Source organism: Taudactylus pleione, unplaced genomic scaffold (assembly GCF_031769625.1).
Source record: "Taudactylus pleione unplaced genomic scaffold, aTauple2 ptg000070l, whole genome shotgun sequence".
Lineage (NCBI taxonomy): Eukaryota > Metazoa > Chordata > Amphibia > Anura > Myobatrachidae > Taudactylus > Taudactylus pleione.
In genome coordinates, this window is record NW_028284472.1 from 19,225,701 (window position 1) to 19,242,093 (window position 16,393).

Below are 16,393 nucleotides of genomic sequence, written 5' to 3' on the forward strand. Positions count from 1 at the left end.
AGCTGATCTAGTGGGAGCCTGATTGGGGGAACCTGCCAGAGAAAGGGAGGCCCCAGGGCAGGTATCCACATTAAACTCTGTCCCTGCTGCAGGCAATGATGATCCCAGCTGGGAACTGCAATTGGGATAATTGGAGCCAACTGGACCCCTTCTGTCTGCCTGAGCCCTATACAGTTATACCACCTGTACCCCCTGATGGTGGCCCTGATTATTATTATTAATATTATTAATAATAATTTCTCTGTGCTGACCATAAGAGGCAATTACCCTCCTGCACCCCATACCAGAACTCCATTAAAATTCCATCTCTGTCTACAAAGACTATAATTCTCAAAGAGTAGGCAGAAATCCCATGGGTTTAAATCATACTATTTACACTTAGCTTTGTCTCCTCGCTGTGACGACAGTACTTCCATACACATACTACACCGACAGTTGCTCAATACAGAACTTCATTAATTGTCAATTAGGAAAGGCTCCATATGACACAATAATACAGGAAAACTCTGAGATCCCCCGCACTACAGACATGCCATGATAGTCATGCCAGGTTCTTAGACTGGTACAGCATGTGGGTGTAAAGGAAATATATATCAGTTGTCTCTATATCAATTAATATGTCTGTTTATCTGGCAGATCATCTGACAGGGGATTGTATAATGTACATGCACGTACAGTCTCCATTTATCTCTGATAAATCTGTCTCATTGTATGATCCAGTGACATGCGGTGAGGTCAATGGCTGGGTAGGCACACATGGACATGGGTCTGAGGACCTCATTCAGAGTCGGTCGAAGCGGCCGCATGGTCGTACGCCACCGATGTTCGCTTAACTGCGCATGCGTAAAGTTCGCAATGCGCGTGCGCAAACTAGCCGCTACGATCAGAAGTTTCTCTCTCCTCGAACACAGCCAGGTCGGTAGTTTGAGTGACAGATTGAGGCGTTTGTGGGTGGTAACAGGGGAAGGTGCTTGAAAACGGGGGAGTGGAGATCCGAACGCAGGCGTGCCTAATTATGCGAATGGCGTTTTATGGGAGTGCATAATTAACAAAGTAGTGTCATGGCACACGTAACATGGGAGGTTTTTACACTGACTTGATCATAGAGCTTAAGAGAGGGTATGGTAAACCTTAAGCTCTACGACCAGTTCCGATGGTGCCCGATGGTCTCGATTAATCCTTATATGCCTGGAGATGACGTGTAATGCGTCCAAGAAGGGGGTGTATTTTTTGTCTTCCGGCCGCTTCCTCCCCTCGGTCGGCCAGCTGTCGATTCGATCTTAGGGACGCAACATGCGAGTGCATCATTTGCATATCCGGCCCCTTTTCCCGTACGACCGTGCAGCCGCTTCGACCGTCTCTGAATGAGGTCCTGAGTGCTGGGAGCCTGTCTCACCCCCTACTCACTGTAACTCTCCCATCACCACACTAAGCTTCAGTGTTCATTGATTCTCCTGTTTCTTCTATTGCTGCTGCTGACTTGAGCTCCGATCTCTAAACACTGCAGTGGACTTCCTAGTAACATGACACATCTAAAGCATCCATCAGTGCTCATGGCACACCCCCCATACTCAGAGGCATGCATGTATTATCTCTCTGTGCACCTTACTGCCCACGGTCTGACTATACAGAAGCGAGGCTGAGCTGTTGCTGCCTCATCTCTCATTTCCCTGCAGTCCTAGGGAGCTCCTCAAAGCTGGTGAGTGTTAACTATAAAAATTCTTACAATAAACAAAGAAGATGCGCGTGGGTCCGAGTCTCACAATCGGTCACACAGGAGGCCATGGTCAGACGGAGAAACTACACTTGCCGTAGGGATGATGCAAGTTTTGGTGGTGCACCAATAGCAATGCACGAGACATATTTCCACAGGTGCAAGACGCTGCAAGTGAGACGCAGTTTGCTGGTTATTTACCATAGAGATTATAAGAATTTAGTGTATCCTAATATCATACTATTTGTGTGGAACTAAGGGCCTCATTCAGACCCACTCGCAAGTGATATGCGCTCGCAAGCGGGTTGATGGTGGGGCACTGTGCACGCGCGGTGTGCGTAATGCGCGTGCGCGAGCCCCGGAACGATTGAGAAATTCACTCGCTCCGGGGCTCACTGAAACGGGGCGGCTGTCGATGCTGATCGACATCTCGCCCCGTTTTGTAGGCACGTCGGGGGGGGTGGCTGGCCAAACGGAGGCGTTCCCGAAGGATGTCGTGATGTCAGTAGTGAGCTTCCTACTCTGTTAGAGCAGGAAGCTCCCTGGGGCTTGCAGCATACGAGACCCTACCACAAGGGTCTCGATGCAAGCCCGATGGTCGCGACCATTACCTGGCCGCCCACAAAAGCTGTGGGTGGTCACCCACAGCTTAGCGAGCGGCCAGGAGGCCGGTTTACAAAAGAAAAATGGCTGCCCTGATTCACAGCAAGTGCTTGCTTTTTGCGAGCGGCTCTGAATCAGGGCCAAAATGTCATCTGTATGGTGATAATTATCTCTAGTCTATTCATTCAACTACATTGCTATCTCATCCTATTACTTGGATATAACGTCCTTATGGCCTGATAAGGAGTTGTAAGGTAAGTGCTGCACACTGCTGTGTATGTGTGCGCAGTTGCAATGCGAAAATATGCAAATGACGCAGCCGCCGGGAGATGTATGAGACGCCCAACTGCAGCTTTGAAAATCCATATATCTGCTAAATATTTAGCAGCATCTGCGTACGAAGACTCAGCATCAGTCGCAGATAATTGGTATGTCGCAGTCCTGAGTAAGTCTATGGTCCTGCTTAGGGCTAGCACCAGAAATCTTCGGGCCTGGCACATGTTTTTGGGGTCTCCATCCCCTCCCAGTAGGTACATGTAGGTCGGCCATTGGCTCATACCTTGTGTCTCTCCAGCCTCATCCTCAACTGTATCTTTCAGCCTTTTCCTCACGTGTTGCACCAGCCTCAACCCTCATCTCTCCAGCCTCATCCTTGCCTGTGTCGCTCCAGCACCATCCCTGTCTCCAGCCTCATCCCCCCTGAGTCTCTCTATCTCCAGACATCCACTAATCTCCACTGTATCTCTCAGCCTCATTCCCAGGACTGGACTGACCATCTGGTACTTCTGCCAAATGCCAGAAGGGCAATGGCCGAGCAGCTCTGCCTCTAGGTGCACTGCTTGTCTGGGATACTGAGACGGAGGCATGCGGTGAGGCCATGCCCCCATGCAGCAAGGCCACTCCCCATTAGCACTAGTGCCTACAGCCCATGCACAGAGATTCATGCCAGGGCTGATCTGGAGCACCAGTCCATCCCTACTCATTCCCCACCCTATAGCTCACATCTTGATTCCCCAGCCGCTATGTCTATCAGCATCATTCACACCCTGTGTCTCTCAGTTTATTCCTCACCCTGCGTCTGTCAGCCTCAACCCAGCCCCTGTGTCTCCTCATCCCGTGTCTCTCATCTTCATTCTCCAGCCTGTCTCTCAGGCTCAACCCAGTCCCTGTGTATTTTCAGCACTGTGTCTTCAGCTCCATGACCCCCTCTCTCCTTCATATATAGCTCCCCACCGCCCAACCCGTGTCTCCCACCGGCCCAGCCAACACTTACCTGCAGCCTGCTGTACTGTTCCTGTCCTGGTGCCTCGGGAACAGCTTCTCTCTGATCTAGATGCGTGTCATCATGACGTCACATGCACTGCGTGAGGCGGCCAGCCTCCCTCACTCTACCTCTGCCCTGCAGTGCTTACAGGAGCGACAGAGGCAGGGGAGAATCTAGAGGCCTGGTATAAGTGTCCCCTTTACACCCCCTGACGCCGGGCCTGGTCCTGCAGAATGACCGTGGTAACTGAGACACCAGAGCCATATTTCTTTGCATAATCGTCTAGCACCTGTTACGCTCAGGAGGCAGATTCCGCTCATCTGCTCCATCACAAATCCCTCCCAGTCCAATCACCTGCCCCGGCTCCCTCATTCTGCAAGAAAAAGAAACCCAACCTCACAGGGTTCAGTGCAGCCAGGGCTGCCCACCCCTCTCTCTATCCAGACTGTGGTTGGCGTTCCTGGTTAGATTTCCCCACAGTCCGAGGCTGCTGATGTATGTGAGCTCCCTGCAGCTTCGCCATGCCCAGCCCCATTAGCATAATAGCGGTTGACCTGACCTCACTCAGGATTTGGGCCACTTCCTGTGTGCATCTATAGCTCTGGCTGTGTCTTCCATCGCAGGGGCTTAATTATGCACGCCCTTGTAACGGCGTTCAAATGCACTGGCACGCCTGCGCTTCACTGACCACCCCCCGTCACCACCCCAAAATGGTCACTTTCTGTCAATCAATGTGTGCTGAGACTGCGTACCCCCTGTGATAGCTTCCTGGTCACAGAGGAGTGTTCGCGCACTTGCACTGCGATGCATCCGCAAAATGCAAACATCGGCTGGGTGCGTGCGAATTCGCAGCTGCATTCCTTGCTGACTCAGGCCATGAGTTGGGAACAATGCAAAAAAAGCATGTTACTTTGCACCTGGAACAGACCATGATACAATGTAAAGCTGGGTACACAATTAGTGATATTTTTAATGTTTTGTCCGATTTCGACAGATCAGAATGACAAAAAATCGGCAAAAGCATTAAATGTATACTATGTCGTCCGGTGCACACTCCCATGGGGTTGTCAGCCGCATCGTTAGGACACCCCTACTTGCAGCCCAACCTGACGATGCGACTGACGACCCCATGCAGCAGGATGCGGCAGGGCCCAATATATCGGGCAGTTTTGCACCGGACCATCTAATGTGGCCGGCCGCCCGATATGTCGGTCCATCGCCAGGGCGTGCCCGTCGGATCGCTGGGTACACGTCGTTTAGAGTGTACCCAGCTTAAGGGGTGCAAATGTATTTTATTATTTGCATACATCTATATTATAAGCTAGAAAGCACGTCTGTTCGTTTGTCCTTTATGCATGGCCAGAGTTTTGGTCCTAGCTCCATCAAATTTGGCATGGTGGTGTAGTTTGATCAGGATAAGGTTTTTGCCTAGGTTTGAACTTCGTCAGGGCCACACACTGTCACACAATCCCTAAAAATAGGGACACTCTTAAATTACACAGGTTCCTGGACTGGCTCCAGTGGAAACTGGCAGTCTGTCAAAAACCTGTGTGAAAACTACAAAAGTATCCTTTTAACTTTACAGTCTGAGCAAGTGTCAAACTTTCTGACTCAAGCAAGTTCATATTAAGGCCCGTAATTCAATTAGAGTTGAAAAGGCATATTTTTTTTTTCGCCATCGGCGAAATCGGTCAATTTTTGGGGAAAAACCAGTGAAATCGGCCGATGGGCCAGTCCAGACTAAAACCTGGCTGAGCAGCTCCGCCACTAGGTGCACTGCTCGGCCAGGATACTGAGACAGGGGTGTGCAGTGAGGTCATGCCCCCGTGATGGGGCGCCGAGAGGGGGGGGGAGCAGGTACAGTTTACCCGGGCCCAGGCTTCCTGAGGGGCCCGGCGGGGGCCCAGGTCTGGTGCCGCCCCCCCTCCCTCACAGCAGCCCAGCACACAGCAGGCTCAGAGCGCCTCCACTCCTGCAAATCTTTATTTTTTTCCGGCAAGGGGGTGTGGTCAAGCCTCCTGCCATTAGGCCCGCCACGGCTCTTGGCGGGCCTGCCCCCTTGCGGCAAGGCCACTCCCCATTAGTACTAGGCATTCCCCAGCCGCTATGTCATCATTCACCACCCTGTGTCTCTCAGTTTAATTCCTCACCCTGTGTCTCTCAGCCTTAACCCAGCCCCTGTGTCTCCTCAGCCCGTGTCTCTCATCTTCATTCACCAGCCCGTCTCTCTGCGTCTTCAGCTCCATCACCCCCTCTCCCCTTCATCTATAGCTCCCCACCGCCCAAGCCGTGTCTCACACCGGCCCAGCCAACACTTACCTGCTGCCTGCTGTACTGTTCCTGTCCTGGTGCTTCGGGACCAGCTTCTCTCTGATGTAGCTGCGTGTCGACATGACGTCACGTGCACTGCGCAAGGCGGCCATCCTCCCTCACTCTACCTCTGCCCTGCAGTGCTTACAGAATCGGCAGAGGCAGGGGAGACACATTAATTGGGCTCCTGAGGGGCCGCCTCTGAATCTCGAGGCCTGGTGCAAGTGTCCTGTTTGTATATTAACCAGTTAAGGGGCATATTCAATTAGGTGCGAATAGCTGTTTTCGACGAAAAAATGTCGCCGGTGATATCATTTCGCCAGACAAAAACTTATCCCTGTATTCAATTGTGGCGACTTTTCGCCGGTGCGAAAAGTCAATGTATTGGTATAGGCGAAAAAGATTCGCCTATGAAACCTGGCGGAAAAAAAGTGAAGAATTGCGGTTTTGGGGTGCAAAGGCTGGGAAACCACCCTGCACTCTTAGGACAGGTCCCCAAAGGATAACTGCATCAAAAAAATCCTAAAAAAGGGGGCGAAAAAGTACAAAGTTGGGGTACAAACTTAAAAACTAGCGAAATAAACTTTAGGGGGGTCTGCAAATATGGGGGTGTTTTTTTTTTTTCACTGTGGTTGCTGAAGGTGCGTATTCACGTTTTTTAAAATCACACTTTTGCAATTTTTAACCATGCTTGCACCCTTTTTCATGTACCCCAAATTTACTGGGACTAGTTATTTTCACCAAAAAAAACACTGCTAAATTATTAATATTATTATTATCATTTATTTATATGGTGCCACAAGTGTTCCGCAGCACCTTACATAGTACATAGGCAAATAAGTAACCAGTGACTTACAATACAATACAATACAGGACATGGATAATGAACATTGCTATATTAACGACCTTTACGACCACATAAGCAGCCAAGTGTTAGTTGCCCTAGTGGGGAGTAAGAGATAAATTAAATTACAGTAGAGAGAAGCACAAGAGGGTAGAGGGCCCTGCTCGAAAGAGCTTACATTCTTTAAGAATGTAAGCTAAATGCTATTATTCACCACTTGTGCAAAGACGCTATTTAGCAGCTAATGAGAGCATTTAAGTACCCGAAATACTTTCAGCAGGGCTATTCGGGGGCATCTACAATGATCCCCAATGTTAGTGCATCTTTTGGGGGGTGTCAGGCTGATTTCCCCAAATCTGACAGCACTTTTCGCCTGTTTGCGTTTCGCCTTGTGCCGTTTCGCCAATTTCTAATTGAAAATGGGGATAAGCGGTGACGCGCGCAATACTTTTCCACATGGAAAATCAGCGATGACGGCGAAAAATAATTGAATATGACCCTTATGGTGCTTACACACTGGGCGATAAAGTGGACGACTGAACGATAACGATATTGTTATCGTTCAGTCGTCCACTTTATCGTCCATTTTCAACCCCAAAAAGATGAACGACGACGCGCGTTCCCGCGGGTCGTTCGTCATCATCATTCATCGGGCTGACATGCAGGCCAACCTGACGATCTCGTCAGGTTGCTGCATGTCAGGGAATGGGGGAGAGAGCCCGGCGCTGAACGATATCGTTAATGATATCGTTCAGCGGCTGTGCTCGATGTCATGAACGACATTGAGCACAGCCTGCCGGGGACAACACTACACGATATTGCTCAGGGAGCATATCGTGTAGTGTGTACCCACCATAAGTGGTTAAAGGTTTTTGACTCTGAGTTGGGAGCAATGCAAAAAAAGCAAGCTACATTGCACCTGGAACAGACCATGATACAATGCAAAGCTGGGTACACACTAGGGGTGAGCGGGTTCGGATTTCTGAAATCCGAACCCCCCCGAGCCCCCCCGATCCGAGTCCGATCCGAGTCAGGCTCGACTTTTCCCGCCTGACTCGGATCTGAAATCGAGGCAAAACGTCATCATCCCGCCTTCCGAGTCTCGCGGGTTTTGGATCCTATATAAGGTACCCGCGTCGGCGCCATTTTCTCACTCGGCTGTGGACAGTGAAGAGGGAGGGTGGGAGTTAGGGCTGTGTAGTGTAGTGTAGTGTAGTGCTGCTGTTGTCCACTACTTCAAAGTCCATAGGGGCTGGCTGTGTTGTGCTGTGCTGCTGTTGTTAATAGGGGCTGTGTCCACTACTTCAAAGTCCATAGGGGCTGGCTGGACTGTGTTGTGCAGTCAGTTCTCCATAGGGGCTGTGTCCACTCCAAAGTCCTGGGCAGTGTCCCAGTCCTAAAGGGGTGCTGTAGTGTTGTCCAGGGGGTGCTCTGTCCATCAGGGGTGCACCCCCAAGTGCTAAAAAAATTATATATTTTCTGTGTGAATTGTGTGCGCAGTAGCCGCACGTGCATCAACAAAGTAGTGCCAAGCGTGCGCCTGTGTCATAAGTAAAGGGCCGGCTGGCTTGACCGTTAAAGGGTGCTGTAACCCCCGAAAGTACACTCCAGTCCAAACCAAAAAAAAAATTATTTTCTGTGTTTGTGAATTGTGTGCGCAGTAGCCGCACGTGCATCAACAAAGTAGTGCCAAGCGTGCGCCTGTGTCATAAGTAAAGGGCCGGCTGGCTTGACCGTTAAAGGGTGCTGTAACCCCCGAAAGTACACTCCAGTCCAAACCAAAAAAAATTATTTTCTGTGTTTGTGAATTGTGTGCGCAGTAGCCGCACGTGCATCAACAAAGTAGTGCCAAGCGTGCGCCTGTGTCATAAGTAAAGGGCCGGCTGGCTTGACCGTTAAAGGGTGCTGTAACCCCCGAAAGTACACTCCAGTCCAAACCAAAAAAAAAATTATTTTCTGTGTTTGTGAATTGTGTGCGCAGTAGCCGCACGTGCATCAACAAAGTAGTGCCAAGCGTGCGCCTGTGTCATAAGTAAAGGGCCGGCTGGCTTGACCGTTAAAGGGTGCTGTAACCCCCGAAAGTACACTCCAGTCCAAACCAAGAAAAAAATTATTTTCTGTGTTTGTGAATTGTGTGCGCAGTAGCCGCACGTGCATCAACAAAGTAGTGCCAAGCGTGCGCCTGTGTCATAAGTAAAGGGCTGGCTGGCTTGACCGTTAAAGGGTGGTGTAACCCCCGAAAGTACACTCCAGTCTAAACCAAAAAAAAAATTATTTTCTGTGTTTGTGAATTGTGTGCGCAGTAGCCGCACGTGCATCAACAAAGTAGTGCCAAGCGTGCGCCTGTGTCATAAGTAAAGGGCCGGCTGGCTTGACCTTTAAAGGGTTCTGTAACCCCCAAAGTACACTCCAAAACAAAAAAATATATATTTTCTGTGTTTGTGACTTGTGTGCACTGTGGCTGCACGTGCATCAACAAAGGAGCAGCGCCAAGCGTGCGCCTGTGTCCCATAAGTAAAGAGCCGGATGGCTCATTTCTTAAAGGGTGGTGTAACCCACAAAGTGCACTACTCTCCAGCAAAAATAAAAAAATATTTTCTGTGTTTGTGTGCGCTTTAGCCGCACGTATATATCAATATAACATAAATGGAGGACCAAACTTTCTCCGATAAAAATAAAATAGGGAAAGATCAAGAACCACTTCCTCCTAGTGCTGTTGCTGCTGCTGGGAGTTGTTCATCATCCCAGAGAGGAAGTAGGAACATCACTACTTTTACTAAACAATTGACCCTCCAACAGTCCCTAGCGATGAGGATGAAGTACGACAGCAGTCATGCTGAAGCAAAACGTATAACTGAGGCCTTGACTGCTATGTTGGTGTTAGACGTGCGTCCGGTATCCGCCATTTGTGCAGTGGGATTTAGACAATTGATGGAGGTAGTGTGTCCTCGGTTCCAAATCCCGTCTAGATTCCACCAGCATCCTCAAAGCAGCAGCGACAAGCGTGCGTCTGTCTGTTAAAGGGTGGTGACACCCTCAAAGTGTGCTACACAAACAATTAAAATATTGTTCTTTTTTTTTCTGTCTTTGTGAAATGTGTGGGCTGTAGCCGCACCTGCATCCTTAAAGCAGCAGCGACAAGCGTGCATCTGTCTGTTAAAGGGTGTTGTAACTCTCAAAGTGCTCCAAAAAATAAAACATTTTTTTTAATGTGTTTGTGACTTGTGTGCGATGTAGCCGCACTTGCATCCTCAAAGCAGCAGCGACAAGCGTGCGTCTGTCTGTTAAAGGGTGGTGACACCCTCAAAGTGTGCTACACAAACAATAAAAATATTCTTCTTTTTTCTGTCTTTGTGAATTGTGTGGGCTGTAGCCGCACCTGCATCCTTAAAGCAGCAGCGACAAGCGTGCGTCTGTCTGTTAAAGGGTGGTGACACCCTCAAAGTGTGCTACACAAACAATTAAAATATTGGTCTTTTTTTTCGGTCTTTGTGAAATGTGTGGGCTGTAGCCGCACTTGCATCCTCAAAGCAGCAGCGACAAGAGTGCGTCTGTCTGTTAAAGGGTGGTGACACCCTCAAAGTGTGCTACACAAACAATAAAAATATTCTTCTTTTTTCTGTCTTTGTGAATTGTGTGGGCTTAGCCGCACCTGCATCCTTAAAGCAGCAGCGACAAGCGTGCGTCTGTCTGTCAAAGGATTACATCGGTGACAGCATCCAAGTAGGCATGTCAGACAGTCCGTACCTGTACTGGCAGGAAAAAGAAGCAATTTGGAGGTCCCTGTACAAACTGGCTCTATTTTACCTGAGTTGCCCCCCCTCCAGTGTGTACTCCGAAAGAGTGTTTAGTGCAGCCGGGAACCTTGTCAGCGAAAGGCGTAGGAGTTTGCTTCCACAAAATGTGGAGAAGATGATGTTCATAAAATGAATTATCAACTCTTCCAGGGAGACCAGCCTCCAGAACGTACAGAGGGACCTGTGGTTCCAACAGGGACGAATTAATACTCTGTGAGGATGAGGATGTACACACTGAAGAGGGTGAGGAATCGGTGGATGAGGAGGATGAGGATGACATCTTGCCTCCGTAGAGCCAGTTTGTGCAGGGACAGATTAATTGCCAGCTTGTTTTGTGGGGGCCCAAACGAACCAATCATTTCAGCCACAGTTGTGTGGCAGACCCTGGCGCTGAAATGATTGGTTTGTTAAAGTGTGCATGTCCTGTTTATACAACATAAGGGTGGGTGGGAGGGCCCAAGGACAATTCCATCTTGCACCTCTTTTTTTTCTTTGCATTATGTACAGTTTGGGGCCTAGTTTTTCAAACTGCCATCCTGTCTGCCACTGCAGTATCACGCCTAGATGGGTCACGTGTTTGTGCCGCCCACTCGTGTCGCTTAGCATAGTCATCCAGCTACCTCGGTGCAACCTTTTGGACATAAAAACACTATTGTGAGGTGTGAGGTGTTCAGAATAGACTGGAAGTGAGTGGAAATTAAGGTTATTGAGGTTAATAATAGCATAGGAGCAGAAAAACCTACAAATTCTGTGATTTTAGCTGTTTTTATGCTTTTTTTCAAAAAAATACAGATCCAAAACACAAAACCCAGAACCCAAAACACGGAAGGGTGGTTTTGGCAAAACCAATCCAGATCCAAAACACGAAGAAAGATAAGATAAAAAAACAAAACACGAAAAGTGGCTGGTGCACACCCCTAGTAATAACCCAATCTATTGGAAGGGAATCCTTTAGGAAGCCCGCCTTGGCCAGCTCCCGAACTTCAGCCCAAATCAATTTGTACCATTGCTTTTTTTCAGGGACAATCCTTCCCTTAGCTGCAACAGAGTATGAGTCTGTCATCTTCAATCATTTAAAATGTCTCCATTGGTATTATGGCCCTCATTCAGAGCCGGACGCTCTGAGCAGAGCGCTCGCTCTGAATGAGGGCCGTCCTCCATAAAAATGGAGCGTCCTCCTGGACGCTCGTATAGCTGTGGGTCACCACCCACAGCACATACGAGCGTGCAGGATGATGGTTGCGATGGTCTTGACCATCGCGACCATCACCAGTGCGACCAGAAGCCTGTGGTCGGGTTTTTCGACCACAAGCCCTGGAGTGATTTTGGCTCTATCAGAGCCAAAATCACTCCCACTGACATCACTAGTGATGTCAGTGGGGCCGGCTTCTGACGGTAGGCGTTCCCTTGGGAACGCCTCCATCTGGCAGGCACGCCCCCGGCACGCCCACCAAAGGGGGCGTGCTGTCAATCAACATCGACAGCACGCCCCCTTTGATCAGACACAACGAGCGAAGGAAAGTCCTTCGCTCGTCGCGTCTGGCGCATGCGCACGACGGAGCTCCCTCCGTCGTGCGCATGCGCAGTGCACACCATCGACCCACTTGCGAGCGGACAGCCGCTTGCGAGTGGGTCTGAATGAGGCCCTATGTCTCCCTTACAACTGGTGGCAGAACTTGTGACTGGCTCCCCGTCACGACCCTGACCTGGCGACTGATTCCTCGCAGATGCCCCTTACAGGCAGACTAATGCATCAGTTTGCAGTAGGTAGCTTTGTAGTTGCTACTGAGATAATTTGCAGTCCAGATATCATCTATAATGCACGACGCCAGCATATTTCATATAACTTTGCCCTAGAGATATTGTATGACAAAATGATCCAGCCTCATCCATAATTCAGGAACTAGCCATGTATCACTATGAAAGAAACTCGATCTGATAGCAGAAATTCTCATTTTTACATCTGTGGAAATTTCCATGTGGTTTCCATTCACCGTGGGAGCTGTGTATCAGGATATCACAGAAGGCGACAGCTGAGGGAACAGGAGTAATAGATCAGAGATAGGCAACTCACGGCTCAGTATGCTTCATGTTTTACAACAGCCGCAGAACCACAGGTTGCCCAAACCTGTAATAGAAGGTGGCAACACCGCTTATGTCGCACAACTCATGTTTTTCCCTGAGGAGGCTGATAATAGAGGCCTGAAACATTGGCCAATGTCCCTAATTTTCAGAGACAATTCTAGGCTTCATGATCTATCCCCGGTACATATTGAGCCCATAAATGTCCATGATTTTCAATACCAGCCGCCTATACAGTGCAATGCCACTTTGGGCCTGACTCAGAGGGGGGGGGGGGCGCTACTGCATCCGCTCTTGCGTCTGATACCGGAGTCGCAGCTGCTATGATATGTAAATGCTGGTATCAGCCTTCCCCTGGTGCAGTAGCCTGCGTCTGAATGTGCAAGCACTGACGTCCCCTATCAGCGTCTCTGCGCGCTGTTATTCTTGGCGCACCATAGCGCGTACCATCGACACTTGCCCCAACACTATGGCAGGTGCAATTTCTCAGTCTGAACATGGCCTCTGCGGCTGCTCCTCTACTTCTGAGAATGCAGCCGCTATCACTGACACCCAGGCCACACTCCCATAACACGTTCATGAGCCCACCTGACAGTCATCTCCCAGGAAAGTCCATCATTTTGCCGCCCCATTTCTAATACCGTCTCTTCAACCGCAATTGATTAGATAGCTGCCCATGTAACTACTGTGGGGTCTGGCATAAAGGGGACCCAGTGATACGCATCCATCTGTTCTGTCTGGACTCCTGTGCATGGTCGGTGTACGAGCAGGGGAGGCTGGCGCATATTTAGAAACCAATGTGCTTGTGTGCACCATTAATGCTTGCCCCCTTACCCCACAAAAGCATACCTCCCAACATTGGCCTATATTTAATTAGTTTCACGTACGCGATAAAGTTTTGCATGCCCGACTTTTCGCCTACATCGCATATTTTAGCCGCAGAAACTTATCGCGCGCGTACCTGCGATTCACCCTATTCAATTCCAAAAGGTGCAAAAACGGAGACACGCAAAGTCAGAACAGGCGAAAAGTGGTGTCAGAATCGGAGAAATCAGCCTGAACCCCCCAAAAAGATGCAGAAACATTGGGGATCAAAGTAGTAGTGCCCAATTAGCCCTAATATAACTATTTGGGGTACATAAGTTAGCACAATTGCCACTAATTTGCATCTTTGCACAAGTTGTGAAGAATGGTATAAAGCAGTATTTTTGGAGAAAATAAGTAGTCCTGGCAAATTTGGGGTACCTGGAAATGGGTGCTAGCATGTTTTAATGTCTGTAAAGCGAACTTTTAAATAAAGTGAGCTTGCACCCCAAAAAATGCACTTGCAATCCCCAAAACACTTGACCCCTTCTTAGTGCACCCCGAGTACCTAATTTCGCTAGTTTGCCAACTTGTCCCCCCACTTTGCACTTTTTCGCCCCCAAATTCAAAGTACTTTTTTGGGGTGTTCTTAACGTTTTTTAAGGATTTTTTTTTACGCCATTGTCCTTTGGGGGAAGGGCTGTGCCAAGGGTTCTGAGTGGTTTCCCCACCTTTGCACCCCCAAACAAAAATTTTGCTCTTCTTTTCTCCACCTACTCAGAGTCTAATCTTTTTCACCTATTACATTGCGTTTTTGCGTACACGAAAAGTGGCTGCAATTGAATACTGTGATACTTTTCCGACAGGCGAAAAGTCGCAATAGGCCGAAACTTTTCCACGATTCCGACTTTTCGCAGTGAATTGAACACGAGCCATTGTCGGGTGAAAGTAGGGCTTCCTATAAGCTTAGTTTTGCAAAACTTGGTTCCAATAGCATCTTCAGATGGCGCTCAAGTGGCAGAGATTTGGGTTGGGTACAAAATAGCTGTGCCCTGGCCTCTCTGGGAGCTCAGGCTTGCTAGCGAAGCAGCACCATGCCCCAGAGTTGTGGCCACACCCCCTCAGTCACGCTGCCGCTTCACAGCAGTGCACAGTATTTTCAATAGGCACATGCTGGGGTGTGTGCCTGCTCCCTGGTCACACTCCCCATAATGATTGTGGCTCACCCAAACTTGCAGCAGATCTGATGGTATAAGCCGCTTCAACCCTATGGTTAGAGCATATATTGGTTATTCGGGAGTAATGAATCTTGGAGCTCATTCAGACCCGGACGCTAAGCTGAAAGGGGCCGGGTATGCAAATGCCGCGATCGCACTGTTTGGTGAATGGACGCCCTCTATGTCTAGAGAGCGACGGCTGAGTGAACGCACGCTGGTATTAAGACGCCCAATTTTCTCTGTTAACACACGTCATCTCCAGGAAGTGTATCAGCAATCTAAACCATCAGGAGCCATCGGAGCTGCACGCAGCGCTTGAGGTAGACCTTACCCCGCCGCAAGCACTGAGATCACTGCAGGCCGAAAAACAACCAAGTGACGTGTACAGAAAACTCAGTTTTGACGCCCAGACACGCCTGCGGTCGCAGCACCACTCCCCCGATCACAAGCACCTTCCCCTGTTACCACCCACAAATGGCGCTGTCACTCAAAGTAGCATCCAGTCTGTGTACTGCAAGCGCACGGTTCCCGGCCGCAGTGACTGGTTCGCGCATGCATACTTTGACACATACGCAAACGTGCGATAATCGCCCATGGCGTGCGGCCGCAGCTTAGCGAACGGGTCTGAATCAGGCCCCTTGTTCCTAGGGAAATAAATAATCTTTTCATTTCCAGACATCGTCCTATATATCGAATCGCCAGAATAAAAGCCTGATATGATATTCTGCCACTTATTGAGCCGTTTTATAACAGCCTGTCGATCGGAAGCATGAATCACAGCAGTGTGAGATGTAATTACAGAGACGTGCACCTGAATATTCTCATTCCATTACTGCAGATCAGGGCGCAGAAACAGAGCGGAGGAATAAGTAAAGCCATGAAATGAGGCGTATTGCTGATGTATGTGGGACTTGCCACGCTCGGCTTAGTTTTAGATTGATTCAAGAGCAATGAGAAAAAATCATATTTTCTTTATTTAGTTAAGCTATTTAGGGGTCTATTTACTAAGCAGTGTTAGGAGACAGAGTGAAGAGTAAAAAGTGATAAGGTGCCAGCCAATCAGCTCCCAACTGTCATCTCACAGGCTGTGTTTGAAAAATGACAGTTGGGAGCTGATTGGCTGGCACCTTATCACTTTTCACTCTGTCTCCTAACACTGCTTAGTAAAATGACCACTTAGCAACGTGAATTGTTTAAATGCTATGGACTATACTGACGCTATATAATTAAATGATCAAAATAATAATAATAATAATACAAATAATTATACAACTGTATAGAATTTCACAGTAAGTATATAATAAGTGAGAAAGCGTGTCTGTCTGTCCGTTTGTTTGCCCTTTATGCATGGCCAGAGTTTTGGACCTAGCTCCACCAAATCATACTTACCTAATTTCCCAATTTGACCGGGAGCCTCACGAAAATCAGGTGGCATCCCAGCCTCCCGGAAAAGCAGGTAAATCTCCCAGCCGGCCGCCACCCCCTTGAGTCCCCCCGCATCGCTGCTGAGCCCCCCTCCTATCTCCATACATGCCCAGCACAGCGGGAGGGGCCTATGACGCGATTCGCGCTGAATCACATCATCATGGCCCAGCCCCCTGCTTCACAATGTCGATAATCTCGGCATTGTAAAGAGGGGGCAGGGCTACAATGATGTGGTCACACCCTTGCTCCGCCCCCACTGCCACATCATCTCCCTCACCACGCCCACTTATGTCGCACCACGCCCCTCGCCGAAGAAGTCTGGCTTACCCTGCC